The sequence below is a fragment of the Procambarus clarkii genome, chromosome 70 (assembly GCF_040958095.1).
Source record: "Procambarus clarkii isolate CNS0578487 chromosome 70, FALCON_Pclarkii_2.0, whole genome shotgun sequence".
NCBI lineage: Eukaryota > Metazoa > Arthropoda > Malacostraca > Decapoda > Cambaridae > Procambarus > Procambarus clarkii.
Window position 1 is genome coordinate 17,497,404 of NC_091219.1, and position 16,056 is coordinate 17,513,459.

The window sequence follows — 16,056 nt, forward strand, 5'->3', positions numbered from 1 at the left end:
ATATATTCATATTTAAATTTGTTAAAAGACCAAATATATTTTGTTATTTTAAGGTAATTTACAATTTAAACCTTTATTTTAATGTATTATTTTTGTATGAATGCCAAAGTGAAAAGTTACACAAAAACTTTTAATTTACATTTTTCCAGTTAGAGCAGCTGTTTTTTTTTTTTTTTTGAAAGAAAATATGTATCAATTTTGTTTTTGTACTATTACATTCCAGTATATTTGGCATATTTTTTTTGTTCTAGCAGGTTGTGATATGTATATTTGATTTACTGGACGGGGTTTTCTTACTTGAATTATCTTTGAAAGTTACTAATTATTTAACATACACAGAGCTCACACTAATGTGATGCATCAAATGAACAAATCCACAAGGGCCATGACGAGGATTCGAACCTGCGTCCGGGAGGATCCCAGACACTGCCTTAATCGACTGAGCTACGACAGGGTAAAAGGGTTGAAACCGAAGTTCTACTGAACTTATGGGATCCCGTAACCTCTCCGAGGCACAAACCAGGCTTTTACACAACCCCCCCCCCCCTGCACTCGAGCTATGTCAATAGGCTGTTCTCCCTCTTCACCCTTACATCATCACACACAGAGCTCACACTAACGTGATGCATCAAATGAACAAATCCACAAGGGCCATGACAAGGATTCGAACCTGCGACCGGGAGGATCCCAGACACTGCCTTAATCGACTGAGCTACAACAGGGTAAAAGGGTTGAAACTGAAGTTCTACTGAATTTACTGGATCCCGTAGCCTTTCCGAGGCACAAACCTCGGGGGCGAAGAGGGAGAACGGCCTATTGACATAGCTCGGGTGCAGGGGGGGGTTGTGTAAAAGCCTGGTTTGTGCCTCGGAGAGGCTATGGGATCCAGTAAGTTCAGTAGAACTTCGGTTTCAACCCTTTTACCCTGTCGTAGCTCAGTCGATTAAGGCAGTGTCTGGGATCCTCCCGGACGCAGGTTCGAATCCTCGTCATGGCCCTTGTGGATTTGTTCATTTAATTATTTAAATCTGTTCGTATTTGAATATTAAGTTGCAAGAAAGGTTCAGTTCTAATTTCTTTAGCAAATATTTACAGGTCTAGTCTAATGACATACAGCATACCAGAGTTAAAAGCAGCATGGATAGATTATATTAATTAGAATTATTAAAAGGAATAAAATACTGTATTAATGTTTGCAGGTAAATTATATTGCAGTAAAAAAAGTTTACTGTTCACTCTCAAATGAAGTTTCGTCCTAGGTTCAGAGAGGATTTGTTCACTATCAACAGTTTGTAACTAGGAGTGTACTAAACATCCCAATGGATGCAAATTTTATAGAAAGTGGTCATAGGAACTTGGAACATGGTAAGTTACATGAAATGGTAAAAATTTTAAATTAATATATACACTGCTGAAAGTACTGGAAAGTCAATAGTCTTAAATTCAAAAGTTTGCATGTGGAATAAAAGTAAAACATACAAAATCAATGGGGCTCTAAACATTTTGGCCAACATCCCAGTGTATAAACTTGTCACTGGCAGAACTTTACCAAATATTTCCCTCATAACATTAGACAGATAAAACCATCAGAATATCCCACAAAACCTAACTTGTAGTTATTTATCATGTTATGAACTACTGTATCCCCATACCTTGCTACCACATATATCCACATAAAGAATATTGTGCGAGGAGCCTATGCCACGCTTTCTAACTTCAGAATTGCTTTTAAATACATGGATGGCGATATACTAAAGAAATTGTTCACGACTTTTGTTAGGCCAAAGCTAGAATATGCAGCAGTTATGTGGTGCCCATATCTTAAGAAGCACATCAACAAACTGGAAAAGGTGCAAAGACATGCTACTAAGTGGCTCCCAGAACTGAAGGGCAAGAGCTATGAGGAGAGGTTAGAGGCATTAAATATGCCAAAACTAGAAGACAGAAGAAAAACAGGTGATATGATCACTACATACAAAATAGTAACAGGAATTGATAAAATCGATAGGGAAGATTTCCTGAGACCTGGAACTTTAAGAACAAGAGGTCAGTAGATATAAACTAGCTAAACACAGATGCCGAAGAAATATAAGAAAATTCGCTTTCGCATACAGTGGTAGACGGTTGGAACAAGTTAGGGGAGAAGGTGGTGGAGGCCAAGACCGTCAGTAGTTTCAAAGTGTTATATGACAGAGTGCTGGGAAGACTGGACACCACGAGCGTAGCTCTCATCCTGTAACTACACTTAGGTAATTACACTTAGGTAATTACACTTAGGTAATTACCTACACTGCCATACCTAGGCAGTGTAGGAGGTAGTTCCCAAAGTTTTGTTTTAAGTGTGTAATTTTTTTTTTTTTTTTTCAGAAGGCAGCATTGCAGAAACAGCTGGTGTCTGTTGATTCATCATTGCCCATGAAGTGATGTAAGAAGTCAGTCGGCAATGGGAATATGATAGTCAAATTTTTCTTGGCAGAAATTGTGTTCAGTGTCTGAAAGAAATGCTGTGTGTTGGATACCAAATCTTAATTAAGTGAATGATACTTATAAATATAGTTTGTACGAGGATCCCCTCCTCCATCGTGTCGCCTTGTCATGGTGAGGGGCTCGCATACACCTCCCTGGGACTGGTGAGGGGCTCGCATACACCTCCCTGGGACTGGTGAGGGGCTCGCATACACCTCCCTGGGACTGGTGAGGGTTGCCTTCGCCCCCTCTCCTGCCCCTCTTTGGGTGCTGTACATGCAGAAGGGCACCATGTAGGGTCCTTGAGTCACAGTACCGCCCGCTGGAGGGGTCGCCCCTGAGGGGCTGCCCTAAGTGGATGGCTGGGTGTCCAGGCTGGGTCGAAAATGGGTAATGAGGTCTTGGCACCAGTGTGGGAGAGTGGATGAAGCAGGAGGACTCCCCTGTTAAAAAGGGGGAGCACCACTGGGGACGACGCACCCCTTCCTGCACTGGCCCGCGCTTGACCTCCCTGGCTCCCCTGGTAGGTGGTATCCCTTGGTTCCAGGGCCCAAGGGATAATGAGATAATGGGGATAACTGGAGCCCTGGAACCAAGGGATACCACCTACCAGGGGAGCCAGGGAGGTCAAGCGCGGGCCAGTGCAGGAAGGGGTGCGTCGTCCCCAGTGGTGCTCCCCCTTTTTAACAGGGGAGTCCTCCTGTTTCATCCACTCTCCCACACTGGTGCCAAGACCTCATTATCCCTTTTCGCCCCAGCCTGGACACCCAGCCATCCACTTAGAACGAATGCTGTATGGGAAAACGAAACAACCTCTCTTACCCAGGCTCATGGGGTGGGCGACCAGGCCCCAGAGTCGGACTGTGATGGAAGACCAGACTCTGTAGCTCCCATTACATTGGGTCCTGACAGGATTACTTCCCTCCCTCTGTGGAAGGGTCGAGCCCCAAGTCCCCAGTGGTGACCACCTCATCCCCTGGCATGGCTCCGTCTCTCATTGTGACTACTGCGCCTTTTAACCTCCTCTCTGGGGGTTCTCAATGCTGAACCTGCCACGGCCGCACTCACCCGATCCCTTTCCGTATTAATACGTACCATGCCTTGTTTGGTCCTGCTACGTGGGCTAAATACTTCGATCTCGACTGTCTGGATTCTACACCTGGCGATTTCTTCCTCCATAAACACCTTGTTGATTCGGTAGATGCCTCTGTTACTTTTAACCACTCCCGTCTCGGTACACGTGTCATTGCTGCTGCTCCTCAGGATGCAGCTACCCGCTTAACCGCATTGTCCAGCATTGGGAGACTCCTGTAAGGGGTCTCCAAAAACACAGTTGAATACCAATGTTGGCATTGTTTTCCTCCTGCACCATGTTGCAACTGGTGTTAGGGACCTCAAAGACTGCCATGAGGATATTAAACATATCCTCGAAGCTCAAGGCTATTCTGTCCTGTCCTCCAAGTAGACATGTTCACTAGACCCCCCTGTGGGTGTCGCCATCAGCCCCTTCGAGTTGTGAAAATAGGTTTTGATAGTAGGACCCTTCTGCCTCCTATAATTCTTGCTGGTGCCAGATGCTCTATTTAGGAGTACATTCCCTCTCCTAGGATTTCCAATAAGTGCTGGAAATTTGGGCATAGTGACCTCAAATGCACAAGTGCTGTGTTTATACCCCATGTATGGGGAAGAAGGTCACTCTGAGTGCTCTTCTCACCAGGCTCGCTGCCTCGATTGCAGTGAGGCCCACCCTACCTTCTCCTATGTGTGTATACACTACAAACTTGAGGAAGCCGTCCTCAACTTGAAACACCGGGATCATTTGTCTTTTTCTGAAGTGAGGTGCCAAGTCTGCCTTCTCAACCCTTTCGCTAGCATATCTTATGCTCACGTGTTGCGTTCCACCTCTCCTTGCCCTTCCCCCTTACTCAGTCTAACAACCGTTTCCAGACCTTAGACCCGGACACGCCCACCGACTCTTCCCCTGCTCCTTTACGTTCTGACCCGAGGGGTTCCCCTTCTGGTTCTCCATCTGGAGTTTTCCCCCCTTCCCAGTGTGCTGTGTCTCCTGTGTCTTCTTTCCCAACTCCTCCTGATCCTTCTTTCTGCCCCCTTCCCCCCGTCTCTTGGCCCTCCATGCTGCCTGTTTGTCCATCATCCTCCCAGCACTCATGTTGTTCGTTCCCATTCTTCTGTTGAGACAATTGAGTCTGTTGCTCAGTACGTTGCTGCTGGCACACCTGTCTCTCTAAGTCAGAAACGTAAGCCTGGCTTCTCTCCTTCCTCCTCCCCAGCAGGTAAGAAGACATCGCTTTCTTCTGACTCCGAGTGCATCCCCCTACCATGTCGCAATGTCTATTGTGCCATGACATGGTTAAAAGAATTGCAACCAGGAGTGCTAACCATGTTCTTTTAACCATGTTGTGGCGCAATCGACTAAGGTTCATCTAGGATTATCCCGGATGAAAGTTCGAACCCCTCATCACAGCCCTTGTGGATTTGTTCATTTGGTACCACTCTGCCTCTTTTTGGCAATATGAAAGTGTACCCCAAAGTAGTGTTCTGAGCACTACTGTTTTTCTGGTTGCCCTCAATGGTCTTTCCTCTCTTCTGGCATCTTCTCCGCTCTTTATATCGATGATCTTACCCTTTGCTGCTGCTGGTGATTTGCCTCTCCTTCAACAGTGGCTTCAACTTGTGACTGATACTGTGTCATCTTGAGCAACCAATCATGGCTTCAAGTTCTCTACAACTATTCTTGTGCTATGATTTACTCGGAAGCAGATCATTTTTCGTCCCTCTTTATCGCTTTATGGTCATACCCTTGTGTACAAAGATTCCGCCAAGCTTCTGAGGTTAATCTTTGACACTCGTTTTTCATGGTCACTCCATCTCTTACCTCCAAGTTGAATGCTCTAAGACCCTTAACCTACTTAAGGTTTTGTCTCGTACTTCTTGGGGAGCGGATAGGCGCACACTCCTCTCTTTACATTCCTCTCTCGTACTGTCTAAACTCTACAGTATTATGGTTTCCCTGCTTACTCGTCTGCTTCTCCTCCTACTCTTCGCTGTCTTGATGCTCTGCACCGTACTGGGTTGCGCTTCAGCTCTGGTGCCTTTCGTTCGACTTCTACTCTCAGCTTGTATGTTGAAACTGGCTGGTGTTTTTGGTACAAAAAACACCTCTCTCGCCTATGTTGTGCTTTGACTTGTACCCCTCCTGTAGTCTGTTCCCCTTCACCACCTTCCAGTTGTCTCGCCTACAAAATTCTCTTTCGGTTAGTGTTACTAATATTTCTCGTGTTGTTCTGTTCTTACCCTCGTGAAGGATCCCCACCTTCCTAAATTTTATAAAACCCTACAAAATCCTACCCTACAAAAATTTTATAAAATCGCCTACAAAATTCTCTTTCGGTTAGTGTTACTAATATTTCTCGTGTTGTTCTGTCCTTACCCTCGTGAAGGATCCCCCCCTTCCCAAATTTTATAAAACCCTAACCCACGTGACTAAACTTTTTACCCCTCCTATACTTCTGAAACGTTTTTTCCTTGAATAGTTTTCTTCACACTCCCGCTCCATTTCTGTCTTCACCGATGGGTCTAAGTCTGTAGACGGTGTAGGCTGCTCTGTTGTTTTTCCTGACCACACTTATATGTGTCACCTGCCTCTGGAGACTAGCATCTTCACGGCAGAACTTTTTGCTATTCTCCATGCTCTTCGTCTCCTGCTTTCTCACTGTCAATCCTCCTTTGTGGTTGTAGTTGACTCTCGCAATGCCTTCGTGGCTCTGGAGTCCTTTAATCCAGTTCATCCGGTGGTCGTCGAGATTCAACATTGGATGTTTCTTATCTCCAGTAAATTTAAATCCGTAGAGATTTGCTGGGTCCCCAGCCATATTTGTGTTTAAATGAGCGTACGGATGCTGCCGCTAGGGAAGCTGTCCGCTCTTGTCCCATCTCCTGTAAAGGCATTCCTTATTCCGACTTTTATTCGGTTATTCATTCCTCCATCCTTGCCCGTTGGCAGGGTTGGAGGAATGTTGTCTTCTGTTGTTGGTAACAAACTGCGTACTTGTAGCGTAGTGTCTCCCCGTGGCCGTAGTGTGTCTCTACCACCGTAACCGGCGGTGGGAAACAGCTCTAGCAAGGTTGCGTATTGGCCCTACGCGCCTAATTCACGGTCACTTAATGGAGCGCCGCCCTGCTCCTTATTGTCCAAATTGCACTGTCCCTCTTACAGTTTTGCATATCCTTGTAGAATGTCCTGACTTCCAGGACGAGTGTGTATCTTGCTTTCCGACCGTCCCTCGCAGTCACTTGTCCCTCAATGGAATTCTTGGTGAATCGGATGCTTTTAATATCGTTCACCTTATGCATTTCTGTTCTCGTATTTGCATCCTTGGTGATATTTAGCAGCCTCTGATTATTCCACACATTTGATGGTGCTACATAGCCTTCCCGGTTTGGTGCCTTCTTTTTGATAATTACTTGCATAAACTTCCCAGTTTGGTGCCCTCTTGATAATTACCTTACATAGCCTTCCCGGTTTGGTGCCTTCTTTTGATAACTACTTGCCCTGTAATGTTCAACATTGAAAGTTCTGCAGTGTTTCTAAAATAAGTACAATGTGTAATGTTACATACAGTAGTTGCAGTGTAAACAGTGGTTATGTTACCAACAATTATAATTAAATTCTAGGGTCTCTGTAATCTTTCTGGGATGGCTCCTATGGTGGCTCCTTAGTGGTGCTACTTAGAAAGCTCTCCCAGTTTAATCCACACTACATCCTTGCAAGATATTGTAAGCCTGCCAGAGGAACCCCCCCCCCCTCCTCCCTGCTGAAGAAATACAAGCAGCAGGGGATTCTTTATTGTCCCTAAAAAAAAGGGGGGGGGGGAACTAAACATAGAATCTGCAAAGTAAACACAGCATAGAAAATGAGGCCATGATGCCACAAAACAGAGAACTCAATCATGAAGCAGTTCACTCATTAGTCCCACCTGCACGTTACAAAGGGACTACTCGACTTCCTCCTCAGTCCTTTAGCCTCGAATCTGTCGTTTAGCCAGGAAGACGAGAAAACCAAAGCCTCTGAATGGGGAAGGGAGGGTCTCAAGGACCCATCAAAGGCTCTTTCATAACAGTGCTGGTTTTTTTGCATTACGGGAGAATTAGAGGAGGTACAAAGAACTTCCTGCAGGTTTTTTGTAGAATAGGTGACTGCATGGCTACGAATACATTTAACTTGGAGTTGCGTTTCAGGTGCGTGTGCGCTAGCAAGTCCTTTTTTATTACCCTTGCATTATTGTGCATGAATGTTCCCATGATAATAAATAGGTACATGAACCAATTTGTATTATTAAATTCCCACAAATGTAGAAGACTAGTGTTTACAAGGATATGTAGAAAGTACCTATTCAAATAGGTAGTACCTATTCAAATAGGTAGTACCTATTCAAATAGGTAGTACCTATTCAAATAGGTAGTACATGTACACATTTGCAATAATAGTCCAACAAATGTGGAAAACTTGGATAAGGATAGAAAAAGTACCTATTTGAATAGGTAGTACCTATTTGAATAGGTAGAATAGGTATATGTTCAAGTTTGCAATAATAGTCCAACAAATGTAGAAGACAAATTTTCATTAGGATAGAAAAAGTACCTATTTGAATAGGTACTACCTATTCAAATAGGTACTACCTATTCAAATAGGTACTACCTATTCAAATAGGTACTACCTATTTGAATAGGTATATGTTCAAATTTGCAATAAAAGTCCAACAAATGTTGAAGACTTACTTTCATAAGGATAGAAAAAGTACCTATTTGAATAGGTAGAAAGTACCTATTTGAATAGGTAGTACCTATTTGAATAGGTAGAATAGGTATATGTTCAAGTTTGCAATAATAGTCCAACAAATGTAGAAGACAAATTTTCATTAGGATAGAAAAAGTACCTATTTGAATAGGTACTACCTATTTGAATAGGTACTACCTATTTGAATAGGTAGAATAGGTATATGTTCAAATTTGCAATAATAATCCAATGTAGAAGACTAATTTTCATAAGGATAGAAAAATACATTTGAATAGGTAAAAGTACAAATTTATAGTAATAGTCCCACAAATGTAGAAAATGGTATCTATTTTTTATAAGAATATGTATAAACATACCCATTTGAATATGCAATACCTATATGACTAGGTATATGTACAAATTTGTAGTAATATAGACCAACAAATGTGGAAGCCTAATTTTCATAAGGATAGAAAAGTACCTATTTGAAAAGGTAAAGTTACAAATTTATAGCAATAGATTCTCACAGATGTAGGAGAGGGTAACTAGTTTTCATAAAAATGTAGAAAAGTACCTATTTAATATAGAAAAACCTATTTAAATAGAATAGGTAATTATCAAAAAAAGGCACCAATCCGAGAAGAGGTAAAATAGGTATATGTACAAATTTGTAAAATAAATTCCAACATATGTAGGATACAGTATCTAGTTTTCATAAGGATATATGAATTTGAGAATGTAAAAAAAAGGTCCAATTTGAATAGGTAGAAAAATAAATATTTGAGTATGTAAAGACAGTAACTCATTTTAATAAGTAGTGTACAGGTAGAAAAGGACCTACTCGTGAAAAGGACCTATTTGAATAGGTAGAAATATACCTATTTCAATAGAATAGTACCAATTTGAGTAAGTAGAAGCTAGAGGTGCATGTAGAGGACAGCAACTAGTTTTCATATAAGTAGAAAAGTATCTGAATACGTAGAAATGTACCCTGCTATCTTGAGGTTATCTTGAGATGATTTCGGGGCTTTAGTGTCCCTGCGGCCCGGTCCTCGACCAGGCCTCCACCCCCAGGAAGCAGCCCGTGACAGCTGACTAACACCCAGGTACCTATTTTACTGCTAGGTAACAGGGGCATAGGGTGAAAGAAACTCTGCCCATTGTTTCTCGCCGGCGCCTGGGATCGAACCCAGGACCACAGGATCACAAGTCCAGCGTGCTGTCCGCTCGGCCGACCGGCTCCCTTCTATGCTTGATGGGGTTCTGGAAGTTCTACTCCCAAGCCTAGCCTGAGGCCACGCTTGACTTGTGAGAGCTTGGTTCAAGAGGCTGTTGCTTGGAGCGGCCCACAGACCCATGTATCCACCACAACCCAGTAGGTCCAGCATTTCTTGAAGAAAAGCATCTAGTTTTCTCCTGAAGATGTCCACAAAGTCCACATGTTCATAGATGTCCTAACCATATGAATAGTTAGGGAAGCACATACACAGTACAAGTATTCAAAAGGGTATATAATGCCTAAACGTGTTGTAGAGAACCAGGTACAGCACCTAGCACTGTTGCGAACTGCACGCACCTGTTCCAAGGTCCCTGAAAAGGTTCCAGTGCCTATGTAATGGATCTTCCTCCCCTAACAATAAGGAAAAACAATTATTTCACACACACTCCACTGCTATCACTGGCACTCCTCCAATACCACTTGGCAAGTCACCAGGTTAGGCCTCGCTCCATGTTATCTGTAGAGGTACACACATCAGTCCACCTGCAGTCATGTACCATGTCTGTCAATACTGGTGATGCAGCATTCCTCTCTGATGTGGTGCTCACAGGACCTCTCCTCTACACACAATTGGTTTCTTCCCTTCTTAATTAGTACTCAACTTTGAGAAACAATCGGTGTTTTTTATTACTCTCGCTATATATCTCCAGACTCAGAGGTAAGACAAATTTCTAAGATAGAAAATAGAACATTTAATAAACAAGATTAAACAAACATGCCAAGCAAAACTTTTATCCCAAGCCTAAATTGCATCACGTTTACATATTATGCCTGAACTGGCTTGAACAGGTTAATCATATCAGACCATCAATTTATTATTTAATACCGTACCTTGGACTAAATACACCTATCTTTTCTAGTATGGAAATAAACCCTTAATTAAACATGTATATATATACTGTATATCTAAAGAAAGATTCATTAGCTTGGGTATATCATTCAGCAGTTTAAAAATACTCTACTGGCACATCAAGAAAATAAGGGAAGGGAACTATCAGAAGAAAGTACTAAGCCAATTTAAGTATATAGCACTGGTCATAAACATTTTCGGATGGGACAGGAGAGGGGGGGGGTTAGGAAAGGAAAGGAATGGTGCCCAACAACTTGGATAGTCCGGGATTGAATGCCGACCTGCATGAAGTGAGACTATCGCTCTACCGTCCAGCTCAAGTGAAATAACACTTGTTTCATTAAGTTCTCTCAGGTGATGTTCACCAATAACACTCCCCTGTGATGAGGCAGTTCACCTGGCCATATCATCACATAAATATACTGTACATACACATGAATATCGCCCAGATACTTTACAAACAACACCTTGTTGGGCCCCTTCACTAGGCTGTCCCAATAATTTAACTCTGGTATATCTGGTAACTATCACCCCTCTCAGTCGATAGGGCTGGAGGGAAGGTAACTATCAGGAGAAAGCACCAAACCATTATGACTAGACAGTACTTGGAAGGGGTCAAGATAAGGATTTGGGATGGGATAGGGGCGGGAAGAAATGGTGCCCAACCACTTTGACGGTTGGGGATTGAACACCGACCTGCATGAAGCGAGACCGTCGCTCTACTATCCAGCCCAAACGGTTGAGGTGTGTTTTCAGATAGGGCTGGAGACCTAAATTTCACAGTACAGTATGTCTCAAGGGAACACAATATATAGTTTCATCTTTTGCTGTCATTCACATGAACTTTCTCACACACTCCCTGAACGAGGTTCAGAGACAGGGTAATCATCCAGAAAGAGGGGCAAGGTATGAACCTGTTCAACCATAAAGGGTTGAGGATAAACCAGAGGTTCAGAGAATCCTGTTTGAGGACTGATAAGACATGGGAACCCTCAGTAGGGATGAAGTCACCTAGACCACGCTCCAAAGTCACCCATCCCAAAAGAACCTGATGAAGGTGAAGAGTGAAAGCCTGTCTGGAAAGGCCTCAAACCTCCGAGAGGAAGAAACTGACCAACTTCACGGCTCTTTGGAGTTGGATGCTGCAAGTAGCTCTTCTGCTGGCTTCTCTGGGTTTGGTTCTCTGCACTGTTTATTTTCAGGGAGTGTTCAACATTCTTGTGAATAGTCTGACCCGGTTCCTTTCAGGTGCTGCTTGTTTGGTGTCCAATCCCAGTTGAGTTTTCGAGGCTCCACCTTTATGGTAAGGTGGAGACTATGTGTTGACCAAACCACACACTAGAAGTTGAAGGGACGACGACGTTTCGGTCCGTCCTGGACCATTCTCAAGTCGATTGTGATGAGGACAGGTAGGGACAGGCAATAAATAGGCAAGAGAGCTGAGGAGGAAAGTAAGGTGTAGGGGATAGTAGTAATAATGAAAACTGCAGAAGGCCTATTGGCCCATACGAGGCAGCTCCTATTATAACTACCGAAGGAGATAGTAATAGGAATAAGAAGAGAATAGCAAGGGAGCGTAGAAGACAATGCACAGAAAAAGGGAGAAGAGAGAAAGAAAAAGAAAGATAAATGGAAGGGGTAAGCTTATGTTAAGTCACGTTTGTTAGAAAGATTAGACTCCACTCTACACAGACGCCGTCTTGTAGAATCGGCTCTTATACACAATGTACCCAACATGAACTTGAGTCCTGGCTTTGTTGCTCTGGACTCTTCCCTTTCACAGTATATACTCAAATGCTCTAATCTTTCTAACAAACGTGACTTAACATAACCTTACCCCTTCCATTTATCTTTCTTTTTCTCTTTCCTTTTCTTTCTCTCTTCTCCCTTTTTCTGTGCATTGTCTTCTCCTACGCTCCCTTGCTATTCTCTTCTTATTCCTATTACTATCTCCTTCGGTAGTTATAATAGGAGCTGCCTCGTATGGACCAATAGGCCTTCTGCAGTTCTCATTATTACTACTATCCACTACACCTTACTTTCCTCCTCAGCTCTCTCTTGCCTATTTATTGCCTGTCCCTACCTGTCCTCATCACAATCGACTTGAGAATGGTCCAGGATGGACCAAAACGTCGTCGACCCTTCAACTTCTAGTGTGTGGTTTGGTCAACATACAGTACTTCAGCCACGTTATTGTGACTCATCGCCTGCATGTGGAGACTATGTATTTCGCTGGTTCAACCTTCTCCTTGGCTCTTCGTGTTTTGAGGTTTCTAAGCATCCTTTTCATCTTCACGGCAGACAGGTAACTTCTTTCGTGGTATCCCACCTACATTCCTTTTCTCAGCGGTAGGATGAGGGTTTGTGGCACTTCTTTCACCACTTTCTTTTCCTTGTTAATTGTTTTTTTCTTGTCCAGTGTCTTGTACTAGGTACTGTTGTCACCTCATATGCTGTGCTGGTGGAGCCATTGCTTTCTTCTCATTTTTCTGTCCCCCCCCCATCCCTTTTGGACCTAGGATGTTTTGGCCCCTTCAGAGAGGTTGCAAGGAACAATGGCCCTGGAAAACCCCCCTGTGGTTGGGGGTTTTCCTTATCTGCCATCAACTGGGGTTAGGCACCTACAAAAGTAGGCATAACAAAAGCCCCACATGGTAAGACACTAACAAAAACAGAACAGAGATGTAGAACCCCCTACAGGGAGGGGAGGGCTGCGCGGACGAGCGAAGCTGTAGTGTTACCTTTGCTTGCTAGCTTGTTTCCTTGGGATTGTAGGGAGTTCTACCTCTCTGTTGGGTTTTTGTTGTTAGTTTCTTACCATGTGGGGGGTTTGTTTTGTTATGCCTACCTTTCTAGGTGCCTAACCCCGGTTGATGGCAGTGTAGCGAGTAAACCTTAGACTCACTCCATTATCTCATTATCTTAATGGCATAACTAAACAACACTAAATACACAAGCTACAATCCTATCCCTACTTACAGGTAACAGTTCTTCCGTCCACCTCTCCTAGTGTTCTTCCATCCACCTCTCCTAGTGGAGGAAGCTGAGGTGTAGTCACCGAATATAACCAAGCGAATTGTGAATAGTCGACAGTATAATTTCCAGTCAAGAATGTAGCACTATGTGTAGGCAGTTCTGATCATCTCCAAGATGTTACAGCTTCGACACAGAACAGACAGCAGACTAGGACTGCATCGGGCTACAACGCTCTCTCACAGAGCTCCGCGACTCCGGCCACACTCGGCTCTGCTCCAAGCTCCGTCTCAACGTTTACGACACTGCTGTATCCAGGACTACTAAATAAATATGAAACTCACTAAACACTGTACATCTAACATACCCAACAATGTAGCAATTTTACATTACAGCAGATAAGAAAAAAACCCCAACCACAGGGAGGGTTTGCCAGGGCCATTGTTCCCTGCGACCTCTCTGAAGGGCCAGGTTCTGACGCTGGTCCCTGGTAGGTCTGAACTCCATAGCTAATGTCCCAGTCTAATATAAAATACATTATTATTTACACAACCCTGTTCTTAAATGCAAACCATGCTCTGAAACTCTCCCTGGACAGATGTAATAGGACCCATTATCACCACACCAGAAATTGGCAGCCAATCCAATTTTCTAGTCAGAGCCAGGTAATTGTGAAGGGGGAAGGCTCTGTATTTCTGGTAGGAAGGAATGGCTCAAATTTCTCCATTGTCAAAGTAGATGGGGCATTTCCTGGAGTCAGCCATGCTACATTTACAGCTAAACCCCAACATGACTCCAAAACCATCAGACGTGTTGAAGCCTTAATCAGGTCGGGTAGGGGGATATATGCTAGGTGCACCACACCAGCTGGAGAAGGAAGAGGATGAGCAAACAGACCAGGTGGAATTCACCCTCTCCTCCAAAACCAGATTCTTAAACATCAAATGGGCAATTCTGGGACATCCAAACAAGCACCTTGCCAGAAATCATGAAACTGGAAAAACAAGTCAGTAAAGTGGCAGCTGTCTGGAAAGCCTTGTCCTAAGGTAGAATGATTAGATAGATCAAACAAGCAAAAGTATAGTAGGATTCTAGGTTTGTATTCATCAACTAAACAAGCAGCATGGCAGAGAAAGACAATGATTGACGGCAAGTAACAAAACTGGCGAGGGCCCATCAAACTCGTATGTAGCAAGAGCAGGTTTAATAGTTTGATCCACAATGAGCCACACCACTAGGGTCTGAAGCCAACTAACCAAGCCGGACACCCAGGTACTAGGGATGTTTGCCATAAGAACAAGCAGTCTAAAGAATAAACTTATGGTGCCTGCAACATGCTGTATAAACAAGCGCATACACCCAAAGGCACCCTAGAAAACAGACAGAATGCCCCAACTACTAGGTTTTGCAGAGGAGTCAATGACTCCTGCTCTACCCCAGGCGAGGCTCTCCACAACTATGGCTTAGCCTCTTGAGTGTGAACTCCCAAACACACCAGAGAAGTTATCTATGGCCATGCAGGGCCAATGTTAAAGGAGTGCCCTTAACTCATGCAGCCCCAAGTGCAGATAACCTCAAATTCACTCAAATGTGTGGCTAGAAAACATGCTCGCAAAGCACAATACCAAAAAGTTAGGAGTGATATGCTAGGCAAAAAGGGACCACAAAACAAGAGTCCAAATGAAGGCCAGCAGTGTTTGCTTCAAGATATACAGTTAAAATCTTAGAGAAGAATTGAACCTTTGATGCCAGACAGCTAGGGAAGGGCAAGAAGTTAACCCTCGTGCATCAGCAACAAGACTGGAGAAGGGATTCCAGCTTGCCCAGCATATAGCCAGCTGGTGGCTTGGCAGCATACCGGGATGGATAATTCATAGGCAGTTTTGAATGAACCAATTTGTTTCAAGTTTCTTTTACATTGTCTGTTTCAGTGCTTTGTTTTCATGAATCGAGCTGTACCGAGCCAGAGCTAGTCTGTATTGGCTCGTCTGCTTTCTTAGTGAAGATGATCATAATGATCCACATCCCTCTTTGAGGGAGCCTGGTTCTGGTTTTAGTCTCCAGTAGGCTAAATACCATTTTCTTTCAAATAAAGCTCAAAATATAGTTAATAATCTAGGCTATATAATGGCTACACACACACACACACACACACAAAAATAAAAAATAAATTGAAAATGACCAAAAACATGATTTGGGTCTCCTTAGTCAAATCTGGATGCTAGGGAGGACGCATGAGAATGTACTGTAATCTAAAAGTGCACAATTCAGATTGGGGGTCTATTACATTTGATGTCGCTTGATAACTTGTCAAAGTCAAATTTGGCACTGGGAGAGCAAGATCCAAAGGCAAATTCAGAGGCGCGTGCAAGGCTGGTTATTATCACTTACTCTTAATATATATCTTAATATCTTAATTATTGAGATTCATTAACAAAACTCTAGGATTGTCCTAGAATTTCAGAAGTGGAAATTGATGTCTGCCAAGAGCTTATCCACATCATAAGCCACAATTGACTGCTCTCCATACCAGTGGAGAAAGAAACCCATCCACGCCAAGGCATTGGCGTGGGACAACCAACCACCTCAAGGCATTGACGTGGGATAACCCACCTCAAGGCATTGGCATGGGATAACCCACCACCTCAAGGCATTAACGTGGGATAACCCAATGCCTCAAGGCATTGACAT